The sequence below is a fragment of the Papio anubis genome, unplaced genomic scaffold (assembly GCF_008728515.1).
Source record: "Papio anubis isolate 15944 unplaced genomic scaffold, Panubis1.0 scaffold337, whole genome shotgun sequence".
Classification (NCBI taxonomy): Eukaryota; Metazoa; Chordata; class Mammalia; order Primates; family Cercopithecidae; genus Papio; species Papio anubis.
The window spans coordinates 1-14,524 of NW_022163504.1; the positions used below are offsets into that span (position 1 = coordinate 1).

General features: G+C 42.9%; 1 long non-coding RNA gene across 2 annotated transcripts; it reads left to right on the plus strand.

Moving 5' to 3' along the window:
• Positions 1 to 6: 6 nt before the first annotated feature.
• Positions 7 to 9,811, plus strand: LOC116273054. Of its 2 annotated transcripts, XR_004181555.1 has the most exons (5): positions 7 to 317; positions 1,698 to 1,719; positions 5,037 to 5,119; positions 6,588 to 6,925; positions 9,595 to 9,811. It is a non-coding gene; the product is annotated as an uncharacterized LOC116273054 (long non-coding RNA). The 2 variants fall into 2 exon arrangements; XR_004181554.1 differs by lacking the exon at positions 9,595 to 9,811 and having other exon boundaries at positions 17 to 317; positions 6,588 to 8,028.
• The last annotated feature ends 4,713 nt before the right edge of the window (positions 9,812 to 14,524 follow it).

A 14,524-nucleotide genomic window follows, 5' to 3' on the forward strand; every position in this document is an offset into this window, starting at 1 on the left:
TATGTCACAGCAAACATCAAAGCCTTGATCTTTGACTTGGGAATGCAGGAGTCTTACTAGGTCCAGGCACTGACTAAGATGCGAGGTATCTGGTGACTCCCTCATGCTCACTACTTGAACATAGTTGTTTCTTTGAGATCGTCTTAAATCTTCAGTCCCGCGCTCCATATGCCCCATCCAGCAAAAGTCCCTGAGGGACTCACAGTCTCCAACCACCAGGGCACTGACATTAACTCTATGTCCTTTTAGGTTCCCCTGAGGACAGCCTGAGTTTAAAATCTCTACCACCAAGTGAGGAAGACAATGATGATGTCCAGGTAAGACGCGCTTTCTTTTCCTTCAGAGAAAATGTTGCTTTCCTGATGTTAGAAACAAACTCACCCATCCACACCCAAAGAATGAACTCAGAGGCCCGCAGAACAGAGAAAGTGAGACTTTTAATGATGGTCTTGCAAGATCGGGTGTCTGATGGGCAGACACACCCAGAACAGTTTCAACAAGAATTTTATACCCTAGTGTGCAGGTCCCTCACCTGGTTCCTTATAGACTGAGTACTGTGGAGTCACAATCTTCCCGGGTGTCACATACTGATTTTTTTTTTTGGGTGGGGGGTTAGGTATTTTTCTAGGGTTGTCTTACTGCATTTTGTTGAAGCCCACAATGCATTGCCATCCTAGTCAGCTCAGGGGCTCTTCAGGTATTTGACTTATGACCTAAGTAACTGGGTAGGCCGATAAGAACAGACAAAGCAAGCTATTCTGCAGGCTGGTAAACTTTCAACTTAGACTAAACTTCTTTGTTAAAATGAGGACAACTAAGTGGGGTGAAAAGGGGAACAAGCAGGCATTGCCTGTCCAACCAGGAGCCTTGCTAGTATTTCTTCTGTCCTTTGCTGACCTAAACAGGTTCAGGTACTTTGTCTTAAAAATGTGCCACTGTATACATTATTTCCTTCACCTGATTTCTTTCCTTCTCGATTAATTTTGATGTAAGAATATGACGAGGCACATTATGTACAACATACACAATAGTCCTTCTTGGGGTGGAGTTCAGTGGGAACGTCTTCCCATCTAATACATGACACACTAGGATGTTTTTAAATGACAGCATCCATCATCAACTGTAATGCAGAGGGATTTTCCTGCACACCAGTTTTCCTCTTTGAATTACGCATTGTGCGCTTGCCAATCTAAATCAACTTCAAAGAAATTCTATGAGAAAAGCTCTTGTCTTTTCCACAGATGTCCTCTATGCTAGAATGTTTTGTCTTTGACATGGACTCAACCACTGTTTCAAAAGTAATTTTCTGGCCTGTAATCCCAGCACTTTGGGAGGCCGAGACGGGCGGATCACGAGGTCAGGAGATCGAGACCATCTTGGCTAACACAGTGAAACCCTGTCTCTACTAAAAAATACAAAAAAACTAGCCGGGCGAGGTGGCGGGTGTCTACAGTCCCAGCTACTTGGGAGGCTGAGGCAGGAGAATGGGGTAAACCTGGGAGGCGGAGCTTGCAGTGAGCTGAGATCCGGCCACTGCACTCCAGCCTGGGCGACAGAGCGATCCTCCATCTCAAAAAAAAAAAAAAGAAAGAAAAAAAAAGTAGTTTTCTGAAGTCGTCAAGAGACTAACAGATCTGTGTAAGGGGTACAGCAGAATTGATCTGATCCTCATAGCATCTTCTTTTCTCTCATTGCAGATATTACCATCACATGTCCAGGGTACGTACCTTGAACTAACTCACTTTCTGAGAAACAAACTTGCTGGCTTTATTATTTTTATTTTTTTATTTTTTATTTTTATTTATTTTTTTATTTTTTTGAGACAGAGTCTCTCTCTGTCGCCCAGGCTGGAGTGCAGTGGTGCGATCTCGGCTCACTGCAAGCTCCGCCTCCCAGGTTCACGCCATTCTCCTGCCTCAGCCTCCCGTATAGCTGGGACTACAGGTACCCACCACCGTTCCCGGCTAATTTTTGTATTTTTAGTAGAGACGGGTTTTCACCATGTTAGCCAGGATGGTCTCGATCTCCTGACCTCGTGATCTGCCCGTCTTGGCCTCCCAAAGTGCTGGGATTACAGGCGTGAGCCACCGCGCCCGGCCAACTTGCTGGATTTAATATATAGAAACCTTAATCTGGGTTCTTGTTAAAAATATTGGGAGTCTGGTGAGAGCAAATGATTTTGCAAGTGTATAGCTATGAGCAGAGGGGCTGTAGAAATGTGTGTGAACCCATAGGACCAACCAGGAGATTTTTGTGGCCAGGCCAGTGTCTTCACCTGGAGTAGAATGAGTGCACCTCTCACTGGCTTATCCTGATGTTGAGGTGGTTCCTAAAAATTGGATTCTGGAGAATCTCAGCAGGAAGAGGATGCCTTTCCAGGTAGGCAGCAAGATTTCAATTGGGTCAGCAAACAGCGTTTCCAGGAACCTTCATGTTATACCTGCTGCTTGGGAGGCTGAGGGAGGGTGTAGAAACAGAAAAAGAAAAAGTAAATATAAGCTGAGTTTGTTATTTACAGAGTTTAATGTCATCATGGTGAGAAGTACTATGTTTATGGGCGTTTGAGTATCCTGTCTTTTCGATCATCTCTTCTTGCTTTATTATTTAAAGATGATTTTTCTGAGAACACCTGCTCTTTTCTGCCTGTGCCACTGCAAAATCTCAGAGCTTTTAGTTTGGGACGCAGTTCTGTCACAGGCAGTTACTTAATCCTGGAGACAGAATTCTTCTGCGGTTTGCCCAGATGCATAGGAGAAATTAATCCTCACCTTATGGACTCTTAGGTTTCATGGCAGCACATTCATTTGTCTGTCCTTGCTGTTTACCTCTGGTATGAAGACATCTCCCTGGGCATGGAGGACAGAATGAAAATTCACTCTGGGCTCATTGCAAAAGCTCCAGTGTCTTGGAAATGGAGGGAGAGGCACAACCTTGAGCACGCCGTCAGCATTCCATTTCTTCATTTGAATGAGAATATGCAGTTTTACCATCATTTATGGAAGAGGCTTTCCTTTCCCCATTGTGTATTCTTGGCACCTCTGTTGAAGATCAGCTGACTGTATGTGTGCATTTAATTCTGGGCTCTCGATTCTATATCTGTGATACTTACGGGTGCCCCCATGCTAGAAGCATGCTGTCTGAATTTCTCTGCTTTTTGTAGATTTCAATCTAATGAATTTGCATCCTCCAACACAATTCTTTTTCAACATTAACACAGTTATTTGAGGCACATAAAAATTCACTGAAGCCTTAGGATTAATTTTTCCATTTCTGCACAGATGGCTATTACCAGTTTGATAGCAGTTGTTGTGAGTTTATAGATCATTTGTGTAGTATTGTGTGTTAGTCATGCTTAGTCTTCCTATCCATGAATACAGGATGCCTTTCAACTTATTTGTCTTTTTTGTTTGTTTGTTTGCCTCGGAGTCTCACTCTGTTGCTCAGGCTGGAATGCAGTGGTGCGATCTCGGCTCACTGCAAGCTCCACTTTCCAGGTTCACGTCATTCTTCTGCCTCAGCCTCCCGAGTAGCTGGGACTACAGGCGCTTGCCACCACGCCCAGCTAATTTTTTGTATATTTAGTAGAGGGGGGTTTCACCATGTTAGCCAAGATGGTCTCGATCTCCTGACCTCTTGATCTGCCCTTCTCGGCTTCCCAAAGTGTTGGGATTACAGGCGTGAGCCACCGCGCCTAGCCCCTTTCAAGTTCTTTGTATGTTCTTTACTTTATAGAATCATTATGTTGACAGCTGATTAGTTAGATTTAACATGACTGATATAAATTTGTGGTTTCTTTTTTTTTTTTTTTTTTGAGACGGAGTCTCACTCTCTTACCACACTGGGGTGCAGTGATGTGATCTCTGCTCACTGCCACCTCCGCCTCCTGGGTTCAAGTGATTCTTCTGCCTTATCCTCCCAAGTACCTGGGGCTACAGACACATGCCACCATGCCCAGCTAATTTTTGTATTTTTAGTAGAAACATGGTTTTACCATGTTGGCCGGGATGGTCTCAACCTCTTGACCTCGTGATCTGCCCAGTTCAGCCTCCCATAAGTGCTGAGATTACAGGCATGAGCCACCATGCTCAGCCAAATTTGTGATATCTTATACCAATATTTTGCATGTCTGAATGAATAGGCGTCAAATAAAAAAAATTTATGTAAGCTAGTTAACCAAAATCACCCCATACTCATGGACATTTGTTCATGAATTTGTTCATTAGTATGCATTTCGTCATTTCAGTAGATCATGTATATTTGAGCCTGGAAGCTTATCCTCATGGCAGAAAGTGTTCAGAGTCACGTCTCTCAGCTGCACTGGTGTAGGTTGCGCAGGCTTCGTGAGCTTGGTCAGAATGAAGCCTGATCTTTAGGGACTCTCCTCAGGGAGAGTGACATAGGAGCTGCTGAAGCCCTTGATTGCAGGGGCCCAAAAGGTTGTGTGCACACACCATTATTGCAGAAGACGACTTACAAAGAGGAAATCATGACCATTTTTAATTGCGGCATTTTAATATTATTTTTTCAATGCTCTCTATGAAAAACAATGTGTGATTAATACAATAGAGTAATTTGGGTAAAACTGAGTCCATTTCACCAATAAAATAGGCTTTTAATTAAGTAATAAATCCTTTTAAACAGGTGCTAAATGTAGTACCAGCATAATTGGATCCTAATATACTGACAGGGTCTTGAATACGTTAAGAAAATCCTGTTTGTTTCGAAGAGTTTCAAAACATTTGAGAGGGAGGAAGGCACTCTTCCATTGACCCTTAGTGTGTGCTTTAGTTCCATTTGGGGTTGACTGTTTTGTGTTGCTGCCTGATCCCTCTAGTACAAGGCCAAGGTCTCCATGTCTCATGTCTTTCCCACTCCACTCCTTGGCCATCCCTCTTCCACTCAGGGGAATAGCCCACCATCTACTCAGTCCAAGCTTGTTAATCAACCACCTGCGTATACCACACCCAGCAAAGCCCCCTGAGTGACTCACAGTCACAAACAACCAGCGTACTAATCTTTCCTCTGTGTCCTTCCAGGTTCTTCTGAGGACAACCTGAGTTTAGTATGCCCACCACCAAATGAAGATGATGATGGTAATCATGATGTTGATGAGGCCCAGGTAAGACCATCTCTCTTTGTCTTCTAAGGAGATGTTGGGTTTCTGATGTGAGAAACTTACCAGTCCAAACTCAAAGAATGGACTTAGGGAGCTGAAAAACAGCAAAAGTGAGATTTTCCCTTTCTTTCTTTCTTCCTTTCTTCCTTCCTTCCTTCCTTCCTTCCTTTTCTTCCTTCTTCCTTCCTTTCCTTTCTTTCCTTTCTTTCTTTTTTTTTTTTTGAGACAGAATCTTGCTCAGTTGGCTAGGCTGGAGTACAGTGGTGCAATCTTGGCTCCCTGCAACCTCCATCTCCTGGGCTTAATGAATTCTCCTGCCTCAGCCTCCTGAGTAGCTGGGATTACAGGCATGTGTCCCCATGCCCAGCTAATTTTTGTATTCTTAGTAGAGTTGGGATTTCACCATGTTGGCCAGGCTGGTCTCGAACTCCTGACCTCGGGTAATCCACCCACCTCAGCCTCCCAAAGTGCTGGGATTACAGGCGTGAGCCATCCCACCTGGCTGAAAGTGAGACTTTTAATGACAGTGTTGCAAGATCCGGTGTCTGATGGGCAGACACACCCAGCACAGTTTCCACAAGCAATTTATCCCCTAGTGTGCAGGTCCCTCCCCTGGTTCCTCATAGGCTGAGTACTGCGGGGTCAAAATCTTCCCAGGTGTTGCCTATTGATTTTGGGGGAGGGGCTTTAGGTATTTTTCTAGGACTTTTTTACTGCATTTTGTGGAAGCCCACAATGCATTACCATCGTAGTCAGCTCAGGGGCTCTTCCAAGTATTTGACTTACGACCTAAGTAGCTGAGCAGGCTGATACAGACAAAGAACAGACAAAGCGAGCTATTTTGCAGGCTAGTAAACTTTCATCTTAGACTAAACTTCTTGGTTCAAGTGAGGGCAACTAAGTGGGGAGGAGGGCGGTCCAACAAGCAGGCATTGCCCATCCAAGCAGGAGCCTAGCATATTCTATTTCTTGTATCCTTTGCTGACCTAAACCACTTCAAAGCACTTTGTGTTAAAAATGGACCACTGTATACATTATTTCCTTCACCTGATTTCTTTCCTTCTCAATTAATTTTGATATAAAAATATGACAAGGCACATTATGTACAGCATACACAATAGTCCTTCTTGGGGTGGAATTCAGTGGGAATGTCTTCCCAACTGGGATGTTTTTAAATGACAGCATCCAACATCAACTGTAATGCAGAAGGATTTTCCTCCACACAAGTTTTTCTCCTTGGGTTAGGCATTGTGCATTTACCAATCTAAATCAACTTCAAAGATAAATTCTGTGGGAAAAGCTCTTGTCTTTTCCACAGGTGTCCTCTATGCTAGAATGTTTGGCCTTTGATCTTGACTCACCACTGTTTCACAAGTAGTTTTCTGAAGTCATCAAAAGACTAACAGATCTGTGGAAGGGATGGGGCAGAACTGATCTGATCCTTATAGCATCTTCTTTTGTCTCATTGCAGATTTCACCATCATCTGTCCTGGGTATGTACCTTGAACTAACTCACTTTCTGAGAAACAAACTTGCTGACTTTAATATATAGAAACCTTAATCTGGGTTCCTGTTAAACATATTGGGGGTGTGGTGAGAGCAAATGATTTTGCAAGTGTATAGCTATGAGCAGAGGGGCTGTAGAAATATGTGTGAACCAGAGGACCAACCAGGAGATTTTGTGTGAGCCAGTGTGTCTTCACCTGGAGTAGGAGAAGTGAGTGCACCTCTCACTGACTTATCCTGATGTTGGTGGTTCTAAAGAGTGGATTCTGGAGAATCTCAGCAGGGAAGAGGATGCCTTTCCAGGTAGGCAACAAGATTTCAGATGGGATCTAATAAAACAGCGTTTCCAGGAACCTTCATGTTATACCTGCTGCTTGGGAGGCTGAGGGAGGGTGTAGAAAGAGAAAAAGAAAAAGTAAATATAAGCTGAGTTTGTTATTTACAGAGTTTAATGTCATCATGGTGAGAAGTACTATGTTTATGGGCTTTTGAGTATCCTGTGTTTTCGATCACCTCTTCTTGCTTTATTATTTAAAGATTATTTTTCTGAGAACACCTGCTCTTTTCTGCCTGTGTCACTGCAAAATATCAGAGCCTTTGGTTTGGGACACAGTTCTGTCACAGGCAGTTACTTAATCCTGGATATAAAATTCTGTGGTGTGCCCAGATGCATAGGAGAGATGGATCCTCACCTTTATGAACTGTTAGCTTTCATGGCAGCACATTCATTTGTCTGTCCTTGCTGTTTACCTCTGGTATGAAGACATCTCCCTGGGCATGGAGGACAGAATGAAAATTCACTCTGGGCTCACTGCAAAAGCTCCAGTGTCTTGGAAATGGAAGGAGAAGCACAGCCTTGAGCACACTGTCAGCATTCAGTTTTTCCTTTGAATGACCATGTGCAGTTTAACCATCATTTGCGGAAGAGGCTTTCCTTCCCCGTTGTGTATTCTTGGCACTTCTGTTGAAGATCAGCTGACTCTGTATGTGTGCATTTAATTCTGGGCTCTCGATTCTATATCTGTGATACTTATGGGCGCCCTCATGCTAGAAGCATGCTGTCTGAATTTCTCTGTTTTTTGTAGATTTCAGTCCATGAATGTGCTTCCTCTAACACTATTCTTTTTCAATGTTACCATGGCTATTTGAGGCACATAAAAATCCATTAAAGTCTTAGGATTATCTTTTCCATTTCTGCACAGATGGCTGCTGCCAGTTTAATAGCAGTTGTGAGTCTGCAGATCATTTGTGTAGGATTGTGTGTTAGTCATGCTTAGTCTTTCTATCCACAAATACGGCATGCCTTTCAAGTTATTTGTAAGTTCTTTACTTTCTAGAATCTTTATGTTGACAGCTGATTAGTTAGATTTAACATGACTGATATACATTTGTGATTTTTTTTTTTTTTTTTTTTTGAGTAGAGTCTCACTCTGTCATCATACTGGGTGCAATGATGTGATCTCCGCTCACTGCCACCTCTGCCTTCCGGGTTCAAGTGATTCTCTTGCCTTAGCCTCCCGAGTAACTGGGACTACAGGTGCATGCCACCACATCCAGCTAATTTTTGTATTTTTAGTAGAGATGTGGTTTCACCATGTTGACCGGGATGGTCTCGATCTCTTGACCTTGTGATCCACCCACCTCGGACTCCCAAAGTGCTGGAATTACAGGGATGAGCCACCATGCCTGGCCAAACTTGTGACATCTTATACCAATATTTTGTATGTCTGAATGAATAGGCCTCAAATGAAAAATATTATATAAGCTAGTTAACCAAAAATCACCCCCATACTCATGGACATTTGTTCATGGATGTGTTCATTTGTGTTGGTATACATTTCCTCATTTCAGTAGATCATGTATATTTGAACCTGGAAATTTATCCTAATGGCAGAAAGTATTGAGAGTCACGACTCTCAACTTCACTGGTGTAGGTTGCGCAGGCTGTGTGAGCTTGGCCTGTTAGAATGAAGCCTGATTTTTAGGGAATCTCCTCAGGGAGAGTGACACAGAGCTGCTGAAGCCCCTGATCACAGGGAGCCCAAAAGGTTGTGTGCACACACCCTGGTTCCAGAAGAAGACTTACAAGGAGGAAATCATGACTATTTTTAATTGTAGCATTTTAATATTTCATTTTTTAAATGACCTCTATGAAAAAGAAATTGTGATCAGCCTGGTGCGGTGGCTCATGCCTGTAATCCCAGCACTTTGGGAGGCCGAAGTGGGCGGATCAGGAGGTCAGGAGATCCAGACCATCCTGGCTAATATGGTGAAACCCTGTTTCTACTAAAAATACAAAAAAATTAGCCAAGTGTGGCAGTGGGTGACTGTAGTCCCAGTTACTCGGGAGGCTGAGGCAGGAGAATGGTGTGAACACAGAAGGTGGAGCTTGCAGTGAGCCAAGATCATGCCACTGCACTCCAGCCTGGGGAACAGAGGGAGACTCTGTCTAAAAAAAAAAAAAAAAATATATATATATATATATATATATATATATATATGATCAGTAGAATAGAGTAATTTGGGTAAAATTGAATCCATTTCACTATTAATTAAGTAATTAATCCTTTAAAATAGATGTTAGATGTAGTACCAGCATAATTGGGTCCTAGTGTGCTTACACGGTCTTGAATACGTTAAGCAAATGCTGTGTGTTTTGAAGAGTTTCAAAACATTTGAGAGGGAGGAAGGCACTCTTCCATTGACCCTTAGTGTGTGCTTTAGTTCCATTTGGGATTGACTGTTTTGTGTTGCTGCATGATGCCTCTAGTACAAGGCCAAGGCCTCCATGTCTCATGTCTTTCCTGCTCCCCTCCTCTGCCATCCCTCTTCCACTCAGGGGAATAGCCCAGCATCAACTCAGTCCATGCTTGTTAATCAACCACCTCCATACACCACATCCAGCAGAGCTCCCTGAGTGACTCACAGTCACAAACACCCAGGGCACTGATCTTTCCTCTGTGTCCTTCCAGGTTCTTCTGAGGACAACCCGAGTTTAGTAAGCCTACCACGAAGTGAAAATGATGATTGGGATGATGATGATGATGATGATGATGTCCAGGTAAGACCACCTTTCTTTGTCTTCTAAGGAAATGTTGGTTTTCTGATGTGAGAAACAAACTCACCAGTCCAAACCCAAAGAATGGACTCAGGGAGCTGAAAAATAGAAGAAGTGAGTTTTTCTTTCGGTTTTTTTGTTTGTTTGTTTGTTTGTTTTTTTAGACAGAGTCTCAATTGGCCAGGCTGGAGTGCAGTGGTGCAGTCTGGACTCCATCTCCTGGGCTCAATGAATTCTCCTGCCTCAGCCTCCTGAGTAGCTGGGATTACAGGCATGTGTCTCCATGCCCAGCTAATTTTTGTATTCTTAGTAGAGACGGTGTTTCAGCATGTTGGCCAGGCTGGTCTCGAACTCCTGACCTCAGGTAATCCACCCACCTCGGCCTCCCAAAGTGCTGGGATTACAGGCGTGAGCCACCCCGCCTGGCCGAAAGTGAGACTTTTCATTGATAGTGTTGCAAGATCCGGTGTCTGATGGGCAGACACACCCAGCACAGTTTCCACAAGCAATTTATCCCCTAGTGTGCAGGTGCCTCCCCTGGTTCCTCATAGGCTGAGTACTATGGAGTCACAATCTTCCCAGGTGTTGCCTATTGATTTTGGGGGAGGAGGTTTTAGGTATTTTTCTAGGGTTGTCTTACTGCATTTTGTTACAGCCCACAATGCATTACCATCCTAGTCAGCTCAGGGGCTCTTCAGGTGTTTGCCTTATGACCTAAGTAGCTGGGCAGGCTGATAAGAACAGACAAAATGAGCGATTTTCCAGGCCAGTAAACTTTCATCTTAGACTAATCTTCTTTGGTTGAAGTGAGGGCAACTAAGTGGGGAGGAGGGGGGGTCCAACAAGCAGGCATTGCCCATCCAAGCTGGAGCCTAGTATATCCTATTTCTTTTGTCCTTTGCTGACCTAAACTGGTTCAAGGCACTTTGTGTTAAAAATGGACAACTGTATACATTATTTCCTTCACCTGATTTCTTTCCTTCTCAATTAATTTTGATATAAAAATATGACAAGGCACATTATGTACAACATACACAATTCTCTTTGTGAGGGTGGAGTTCGGTCTGAGTTTCTTTTCATCTAATACATGACACACTAGGGTGGTTTTGAAGGACAGCATCCATCATCAGCTGTAATGCAGAGGCATTTTCCTCCACACCAGTTTTTCTCCTTGGATTAGGCCTTGTACATTTACCAACCTAAATCAACCTCAAAGAAATTCTGTGGGGAAAGCTCTTGTCTTTTCCACAGGTGTCCTCTATGCTAGAATGTTTGGCCTTTGACCTTGACTCACCACTGTTTCACAAGTAGTTTTGTGAAGTCATCAGGAGACTAACAGATCTGTGTAAGGGGTGCAGCAGAATTGATCTAATCCTCATGGCATCTTCTTTTGTCTCATTGCAGATTTTACCATTGTCTGACCAGGGTACGTACCTTGAACTAACTCACTTTCTGAGAAACAAACTTTCTGGCTTTAACATATAGAAACCTTAATCTGGGTTCCTGTTAAAAATATTGAGGGTGCGGCGAGAGCAAATGATTTTGTAAGCGTATAGCTATGAGCAGAGGGGCTGTAGAAATGTGTGTGAACCCAGAGGACCAACCAGGAGATTTTGTGTGAGCCAGTGTGTCTTCACCTGGAGTAGGAGAAGTGAGTGCAGCTCTCACTGACTTATCCTGATGTTGGTGGCTCTAAAGAGTGGATTCTGGAGAATCTCAGCAGGGAAGAGGATGCCTTTCCAGGTAGGTAAGAAGATTGCAGGTGGGATCTAATAAAACAGCATATTCCAGGAACCTTCATGTTATACCTGCTACTTGGCAGGGCTAGGGAGGGTGTAGAAAGAAAAAGAAAAGGTAAATATAAGTGAACTTTGTTATTTTCGGAGTTTAATGTCATCATGGTGAGAAGTGTCATGTTTATGAGCTTTTGAGTATCCTGTATTTTCAATCACCTCTTCTTACTTTATCGTTTAAAGATGATCTTTCTAAAACACCTGCTGTTTTCTGCCTCTGCCACTGCAAAATCTCAAAACCTTTGGTTTAGGACAGAGTTCTGTCACAGGCAGTTACTTAATGCTGGAGACAAAATTTTTCTGTGGTGTGCCCAGATGCATAGGAGAAATCAATCCTCACCTTATAAACTGTTAGGTTTCCTGGCAGCACACTCATTCGTCTGTTTTTCCTGCTTACCTCTGGTATCAAGAGTCTTCCTGGGCATGAAGGACAGAATGAAAATTCACTCTGGGCTCACTGCAAAAGCTCCAGTGTCTTGGAAATGGAGAGAGAAGCATAACCTTGAGCACACTGTCAGCATTCTATGTCTTTATTTGAATGAGAATATGCACTTTTACCATCATTTGTGGAAGAGGCTGTCCTTTCCCCATTGTGTATTTTTGACACCTTTGTTGAAGATCAGTTTACTGTATATGTGTGCATTCATTTCTGGGCTCTCTATATCTGTGAAACTTAACTTATGGGTGCCCCCTCGCTAGAACCATGCTGTCTGAATTTCTGCATTTTTTTGTATGTGTGGATTTCAATCTCATGAATGTGTATTCTCTAACACTATTTCTTTTTAAACATCATCATGGTTACTTGAGGCACATAAAATTCATTAAAATAGTAGGATTGTCTTTTCCATTTCTGCACAGATGGCTGTTACCAGTTTGATAGTAATTGTTGTGAGTCTGTAGATCATGTGTGTAGTATTGTGTGTTAGTCAGGTTTGGTCTTCCTATCCATGAATACAGGATGCCTTTCCACTTATTTGTACCGTCTTTACTTCCTAGGATCTTCATGTTGACAGCTGATAAGTTAGATTTAACATGACTGATAAAAATTTTTGATTGCTTATACCAATATTTAGTGTCATATATATTCATATATATATATATGATGCCTATTCATTCAGAATACTCTCTCGCTCTCTCTATATATATATCTATATATATATATATACAGAGAGAGAGAGAGAGAGAGAGAGAGAGATGGAGTTTCGCTCTTCTTGCCCAGGCTGGAGTGCAATGGCGAGATCTTGGTTCACTGCAACCTCTGCCTCCCAGATTCAAGGGATTCTCCTGCCTCAACCTCCTGAGTAGCTGGGATTACAGGTGCTCACCAGCATGCCTGGCCAATTTTTTGTATTTTTAGTAGACACAGGGTTTCACCATGTTGGCCAGGCTGGTCGTGAACTCTTGACATCAGGTCATCAGCCCACCTCAGCCTCCCAAAGTGCTGGAATTACAGGTGTGAGCCAGAGTGCTCAGCCAAAAAAATAATTTTTACGTAAGCTAGTTAACCGAATCACCCCGTGCTCATAGACATTTTTCATAGATTCATTTCATTTTCTATTGGTATACATTTCCTCGACCAGTAGGAATGTGTATTTGAACTAGGAAGCTTATCCTCCGCGGCAGAAGTGTTCAAGGTCATGTCTCAGCTTCACTGGTGTAGGTAGGCAGACTGTGTAGAGATTGTAGCCTGTTTGAAGGAAGCCCACAGTTTTTAGGGGAATCTCCTCCGAGTCATCACACAGGAGCTGCTGGAGGCGCCTGATCACAAGAGGTCCAAAGGGTGTGTAGAAGTGGTTCCAGAAGACTTACAAAGAGAGAAAATCATGAGCTATTTTAATTACAGCACATTTTAACATTGAATTTTTAAATGATCTCATGGAAAAGAACGTGTGATTAATAGAATATAGAGTAATTTGGGTAAAATTAAGGTCCATTTCACCATAAAATTGACTTTTAATCAAATATCAAATCCTTTAAAACAGATGCTAAATGTAGTACCAGCATGTAGTTGGATCCTAGTGTACTGTGGGGTCTTGAATCACGTTAAAGAAAATGCTGTTTGTTTGAAAGAGTTTCAAAGATTTGAGAGGAGAAAGGACTTTCCACTGACCCTCCAGTATGCATTTTAGATCCATTTAGGGTTATGTTTATTATTTGCTGCCTGATGCCTCTGGAAATACAGGCAAGGCGCCTTCATGTGTCATGTCTTTCCTGCTCCCCTTCTCTGCCATCCCTCTCCCACACTCAGAATAGCCCAACATCAACTCGGATTCCGCTTATCCAGCCACCTCCATACACCACATCCAGCAAAGCTCCCTGGGTGACTCCTGATCACCAACCACCCCATTACTGGTCTTTCCTCCTGTGTCCCTTCCAGTTTGTCCTGAGGATGGCCTGTTTTTTAAAGAGCTCACCACAAGCACTTAAAAGATGAAGAGAAGAAAAAGATAGTGATGATGATGTCCATTAAGACTCCTTTTTGTCTTTTACAGCAGTGTTACTTTCCTGATTGCTTTACTTCTCAATTAATTTTGATATGAGGAATCTGGCAGTGCACGGTGTACACTGTACACTGTGAAATTCTCTTTGTGGGGCTAGAGTCCCAGTGGCGTGTCTTCCCAGCTGATGCATGGTCCGCTAGAGATTGGCGCAAATGACAGCATCCAGTATCAACTGGATACTGAGGCATTTTCCCGCATCAGTTTTCCTCCTTGGATTAAAGCAGTATGCATTTCAGATATAAAATTAAGGTAAATTCTGTGAATTAAGGTATTACATTTTTCTATAAGCTATCCCACTCTGTGCTAGGCTTCCAGGGACTTTGGCTTCCTATTGTTCAATGCGGCTGTACCACCTTCTGGTTTTTATGGGTGTCCAGAGAATAACAGATCTGTGAAGGCACAGCAGAGTCTGATTCTCCACGATGTTTTCTTTTATATAATTGCAGGGAACAGCTTTGGAATAGAAACAGGTATGTACCATGGAAACCAACTCACTTCCTAAGGGAAAAACTTTTCAACATCAGTGTATAGAAACCTGAAGTTCCTGGCT